Below are 6,000 nucleotides of genomic sequence, written 5' to 3'. Positions count from 1 at the left end.
AGTGTGACCATATATTATTCTGTATAAAGTCGCAGCCAGTTCAGGATGTCCACTACACACTTACAGTCTGCCCATGGTATTCCCATGCACAGTCACCCTCTTGCCACAGGGTTCATTAAAGCTTCATTGCCTGCTGCAACATTCTCCACACAGCCCACCCCCCACCCCCGTCTGCTCATGATACTGAAGGGGGCGGGGCATTGATGAACTGTGATATGCACAACTGACCTCTCATTGGTTACTTGCCTGTCCCTTGTTGTTAATAATTGGCAGGTTCAGGTATGAATGCAGCCTTCCCACCTCAAGCTCTTTTTCCTGCCAGCTGCAAACAGAGACTGAACAGAACCAAAGAAAGAGGTCCCTGAGGAAGAGGCGGAAACCAAGGTGAGCAATGTGGGAATAAATGCAGGACCCTTGCAGAGCCACTGGGCAGGCCTGACTCCCAGGAGACACTGCAGGAGTCACTGACACCTGCACAGTGCGTGGCATGGGGTATTTTTGTCCCCTCTGGGGAGTTGCTCATCTCCTGCAGTGTACAGGCTTTGGAGATCACTGGGCAGCCGCCTTGTACTGAAGGTGGCAGGTATGAACCTTCCTTGTGGTGAGCACGAGCTGTCCGTTACTGGTCTCGTGCAGCGCATGGACTGCAGGAATGATTCACCATGAGCAGTGGAGACTGTAGCCACTGCCGATCTCCTCAGAATCTGTACCCTTCTCGCGCGTGGATGGTAAGTAAATGCCGACCTCGTGCAAGGCGAGGTCTGTGACTGTAAGACCAATTTACCTCGTGTTTGGAACCGACTGGGAAATCACTCATCTAGCGCACTCTAAGAGGGAATACCTGTTCCCGGCTTCGCATCAACTGCGAGAGAAGAACATGCACTTCAAGGACTCGACACTTTATGAGTCAGGTGCAGCGTAAATGCTAGAGGAATGACCGCCCCTCGCAGTGGAGTGAGCATGACATACCCTGTGGGGAGTGCGCACTGCAGCGTTCACTGTCCGCGTTACTTGTCCGTGCAGTGCTCCAGCTGTGTAAGACCCCCGACATGAGGTGGCTTTTTTTTTTTTATGTTTGAAAGCTTTATTGAAATAAAGAATTCGCAATACAATAAGGTGACACCAGCAGAATAAAATGAGAAAGGGGCATACATAGGAGAAACAAAATGAAATCAGCTGGTGACACAATGAAAAAAGCAAAGCATTTTTTAAATTTTTAAGGGAGGGGGTGGAGGGGAGGGGAAGGGAAATTAGAAACAATGTAAAATACAGTTAAGACTACAATATAAAACAAGCAAATTAAGTGATGGCAAAAAAGTACAGTAAATGCACGAATAACTAGTAAATGCGCGAATTAAGAACATTATCAAAACATGAATAAACAAGAGAAAAATAAATCTTCATTAGTGAAATCGAAAGCATAAACTTACAAGCAGGAGTACAATTGATCAAGGAGGTTTAAAATTGTCAGAGGAGAGTGAAGTGTATTTCGTTTTGGTAGATTGATCTAAGTACAAGGTGAGAGGTAACCAGTAGAGTTCAACATTGCGAGAGGGCTTGCAGGTGGATGCAAAGGCAACATCCAATCTATGAGAGTGACATAGTAAGTTCCACCAGGAAATTATGGAGAGTTTGGTCAAAGACTTCCAATTGGAGGCGATATGTTGGAGAGCAAGGGCTAGCATAAGGTCAAAAAGACCACGTGAATGCCGGGGGAGGTCAAAAGACTCCGAAAGGCTACCCAAAAAAACCAAAGAAGTAGAAAAAGAAATAGAGAAATTAAAAATACGGGAGATGCGAGACCACACTTGTGTCCAGAAACGACGGACAGAAGGACAGAGAAAGAAGAGATGATAAAGATCAGCATTGGGAGCATCACAGGTCCAGCAGTTGGCTGTAGAAGAAGAGAGAAAACGAGAGAGAGAAAGAGGAGAAAGGTAGAGTCTGTGATAGAAGAAGAATAAGGATTGAGTGAGAGAGAGATGCAGTGCGGGAGGTCTTCAAGGATTTAGCCCAAAGTTTGTCCCAAAGAGAGGTCGGCCACAGGCAACCTAAGTCTTTTTCCCAAGAAAGTTCCAGTTTTGATTTGGGACGATCAGGGTCAGGAGCTGAGAAGTATCGATAAATAAGAGAGGTCTTAGGGATAGTAGAGAGGATGGTGAGTAAAGAGGAGAGTGAGGTGGGTAGTACATCTGATGGTAAAGAGTAGTATCGATCAAGGACGGTGTCCATGAGAGTGTAGTATATCTTTGCAAACGAAGGAGGACATTGAAACTGGGCCTGAAAATGGGGAAAGGAACGAGGAGATGAACCGTCAAAAAGATGGTGAACCCAGATGATACCCTTTGATCTCCACGAAGCCCAGGCAACAGGTCTATTCCGTATTAGAATGAGTGAGTTATACCAAATGGGTGACAATAAAAAGGATTCACGAGAGACAGAGGTCTCGGATACCAAGGTCCGCAAGAGAGAAGAAGTATGTTTGAATAATGGAGGATTAAGACAAGGAGCCTTGGCAGTAAAGCGTATTACATCATGAAAGGAGTAAGGAAACAATAACTCCCGTTCAACCGATAGCCACAGGGGAGCAAAAGGGGCCATGTCTTGTGATAACCAACGGGAGGCTTGATGAAGAGAAAATGACTTATGATAAAGACGGAAATCTGGAAAATTAACCCCACCATTTGACTTAGACTTACGAAGGGCTGAAAGAGATATACGAGCTTTCTTCTGTTTCCAGAGAAATTTAGACAATACAGAGTCGATGCGACGGAAGTAGAGAGTTGGAATATGCACTGGGAGCATGGAAAGTAAATAAATCAAAATCGGAGCAATTATCATTTTAACCGAATCGAGACGACCACACCAGGAAAGGTATAGGGGATTCCAAGAAGATAGTAGAGAGTCAATTCTAGAAATGACTGCATTCATGTTAAGTTGGATAGAGGTTGAGATAGAATTAGAGAAGAGCACGCCAAGATATTTTATTTTCTTACTATTCCAAGCAAAGCCAGTGGATGCAAAGAAATGCGGAAGGCAGAATTTAGTTATAGGAAGGATCTCCGTCTTATCCGAGTTTATTTTATATCCTGAAGCCAGGGAAAATTTCTGAAATTCATCCAATAAGGAAGGGATAGAAGTAGTTGGATCTGAAATGAACAAAAGTATGTCATCCGCATATGCCGATAATTTAAGCTGCTGCTCACCGTATGGGAAACCAGAAATGGATGAGTTGTTACGAACAGAAGAGATGAAGGGCTCAAGTGCTAAAATGAAAAGAAGAGGGGAAAGAGGACAGCCCTGACGAACACCTCGTTTAAGGGTAAAAGGGGAGGTAAGTTGACCATTGACAAGGACTGATGCTTTGGGCATAGAATATATTAAAGAAATGTAGGAAATAAATTTCGGACCAAAGCCATGCCATTTCAGTCAAGCCATCAGAAAGGACCAATCAACCCGATCAAAGACTTTTTCAGCATCGACCGAGATAGCCGCAAGAGGAATAGAAAGAGAGGAGGCCTTGTTGAGGACATTGAGGAGGAGTCTGGAATTGTCTGAGGTGAGGCGGCCCTTAACAAAACCACATTGTTCCTTCCCAATAAGGTGCGGCATGAATGGGTCAAGACGAAGAGCCAATAATTTTGCAAAGATTTTATAATCCACATTGACTAGGGATATTGGTCGATAATTCTTACAGAATTTTGGGTCCCGCCCTTCCTTAGGTATGAGGCATATGGTAGCATCCTGAAATGAGCCTTGAGCGAGACCAGCGGAGCAAAAAGATTTGAAAAGAAAAAGAAGTTTGGGTAAGAGAAGATCAGAGAAGTGCAAGTAAAATTCAACCGGAAAGCCATCAGGCCCTGGAGTCTTGCCTTTGGTTAGAGAAAACAGTGCAGTGGATAACTCAGAAAGTGTAAACTCTGTATCAATGTTCGAGAAATTAAGATGCGGGGTGTCTGGTTTAGGCAAACCCTCAAAATATGATTGGAGGAGATCTGGGGTAGGGGGGTTCTCAGGAGAGTATAAAGACTCATAGAAGGACTGGAACTGTTCCAGAATGTCTTTATCTGTGTGTAAAAGGACATTGGAAGGGGAATAGATAGAATCTATGAGAGTTCGTTCTTTTCGTGATTTTAGATAGTTAGCAAGCAATTTGCCCGATTTGTTACGTCCTCCATAATACCGTGCACTACTTCGCAGGAGGAAGGAGGAGGCTGAATCCGTAGTGAGTTTGTTAAATGCAATTTTAGCTCGAAGAAGTTCAGAAGGCATATGGTTCGGAGAGGAGGTATAAAATTGGTGTTCAAGTGACTTGATATGAGCAAGAGCAACCTTACGCTTTTGGAGAAACTTTTTCTTTTTTTTGGATACATAGTCAATAATAAATCCACGGGCTGTGGCCTTGAAAGAGTCCCAAATAACATGGGGAGAAATATCAGGGTCAGAGTTAAGCTGGAAGAATTCAGACGAGAAAGAGCGAAAAGAGGAAGAAAAAAGAGGATCTGTAAGTAGAGAAGAGTTAAAGCGCCAACGAGAAGATTTAGGAGTTGGAGGGAAAAGATCAAAATCAGTGACAATAGGAGAATGGTCAGAGATGACAATAGGCTCAATAGACGAGGATATAAGATTTTGAGATAAAGAGGAAGAAAGGAAAATATAATCTAAACGAGAAAAAGAGGCATGTGGTGGGGAGAAAAAAGAAAAATCTATAGTGTCCGGGTGTGTGAGCCTTCATGAGTCCACAAGGTGAACTTGTGTGATAGTATCAAGAAACTGTTTATGGGGTTTGTGTGGGGTGAAGCGAACAGAGGACTTGCGGTCTAAAAAGGGGTCAATGATCTGATTACAGTCCCCGCCCAATAGGAAGGAATCATCTTTATGTTGGATACATTTTGCAGTAATCACGGGCCAAAAAGAGGAATCAAAACACGTAGGGCCATAAACATTGAATAAAGTAATTGGGATGTTATTAATAAGCAACTTGACTAGAATCCAGCGACCCTGATCATCTTTTTCCTCAAGAATTACTTTACATTTGTGACACTTGTGGATTAAAATAGCAACACCATTCTTTTTATGAGAGGCTGGAGAAAACAAAACAGTGCCAACCCACAATCTTTTTAGTTTCAAAGATTCAACATCTGAAAGATGGGTTTCTTGAATGAGAACAATATCAGGATTATAAGAGGAAAGGTGGGAAAGTACTCTCTGCCGCTTAATAGGATGGTTAAATCCTTTCACATTCCATGAAACAACTTTGAAGATCAAAACATATTAAATTGTTCAAAATTGAAAAGTGCAAGAACATACTGTACAAGCAATAAGCCAAACATTAGCAAAGTAGAAAATAAGACAACCATTAGAGTAGTAGAAGAAGGAATAAGGAAAAGTAGAAGAAGAAGGGGAGAAAGGAGAAGGGATAGGAAAAGAGGAAGGGAAGATAATGGAGAAAAAGGAAAAGGGTCTGTGGAAGGAAGAGAGGAAAGAAAAGAGAGAATGCATAGAAGACAGTACAAATCCATAAGGATGACTGCAAGAAACATACCTGAAGGGAGGGATACACAAAGGGAGATGGGGAAGTGGTGATGCGGAACAAGACGGGTAGACTAGGATCAGAAGCACAACCGCGCCGAAACCTCACAGAAGTACAAAGGATGACACATGGTGAAGGGGAAAACTGAGACACATCTGTATAGGGGAGGAAAGAAAAAGCAATTAAATCAGGAACATACTTATATATTCTAAATAATATGAGATAAGACATAAGTAATGCAGGAATCCAATATAAAGGAGGTCAATTGAAAAACTGTTCAATGAAGTCAAAGAGCAGAACGACAACAAATACACAGGGATTATAATAGTATTTATCAGCCACTATTGGAAGGCGAGGATTCCATTCCATCGTTGTTGTGTAGAAGAAGGAAATTACGGAGTTCGCCAGGTTCTTGAAAAGACCAAGACTTATTCTGATGAGTGACTCTGAAGGTACATGGGTGGAAC

The 6,000-nt window shown here is 42.7% G+C and overlaps 1 protein-coding gene across 1 annotated transcript in view; it reads left to right on the top strand.

Moving 5' to 3' along the window:
• The first annotated feature begins 251 nt into the window (after window positions 1–251).
• Window positions 252–6,000, top strand: part of LOC144820736 (natterin-3-like) — a 61,446-nt gene continuing 55,697 nt past the window's right edge. The window contains exon 1 of the mRNA XM_078677956.1: window positions 252–384. The gene's annotated coding sequence lies outside the window, so the exon portion shown is untranslated. The remainder of the gene's footprint in view (window positions 385–6,000) is intronic.

The sequence above is a fragment of the Lissotriton helveticus genome, chromosome 1_1, assembly GCF_964261635.1.
Source record: "Lissotriton helveticus chromosome 1_1, aLisHel1.1, whole genome shotgun sequence".
In the NCBI taxonomy this organism is placed as follows: Eukaryota; Metazoa; Chordata; class Amphibia; order Caudata; family Salamandridae; genus Lissotriton; species Lissotriton helveticus.
Note: the sequence above shows the minus strand (reverse complement) of the source record. Positions and strands in the feature narration are given on the sequence as shown.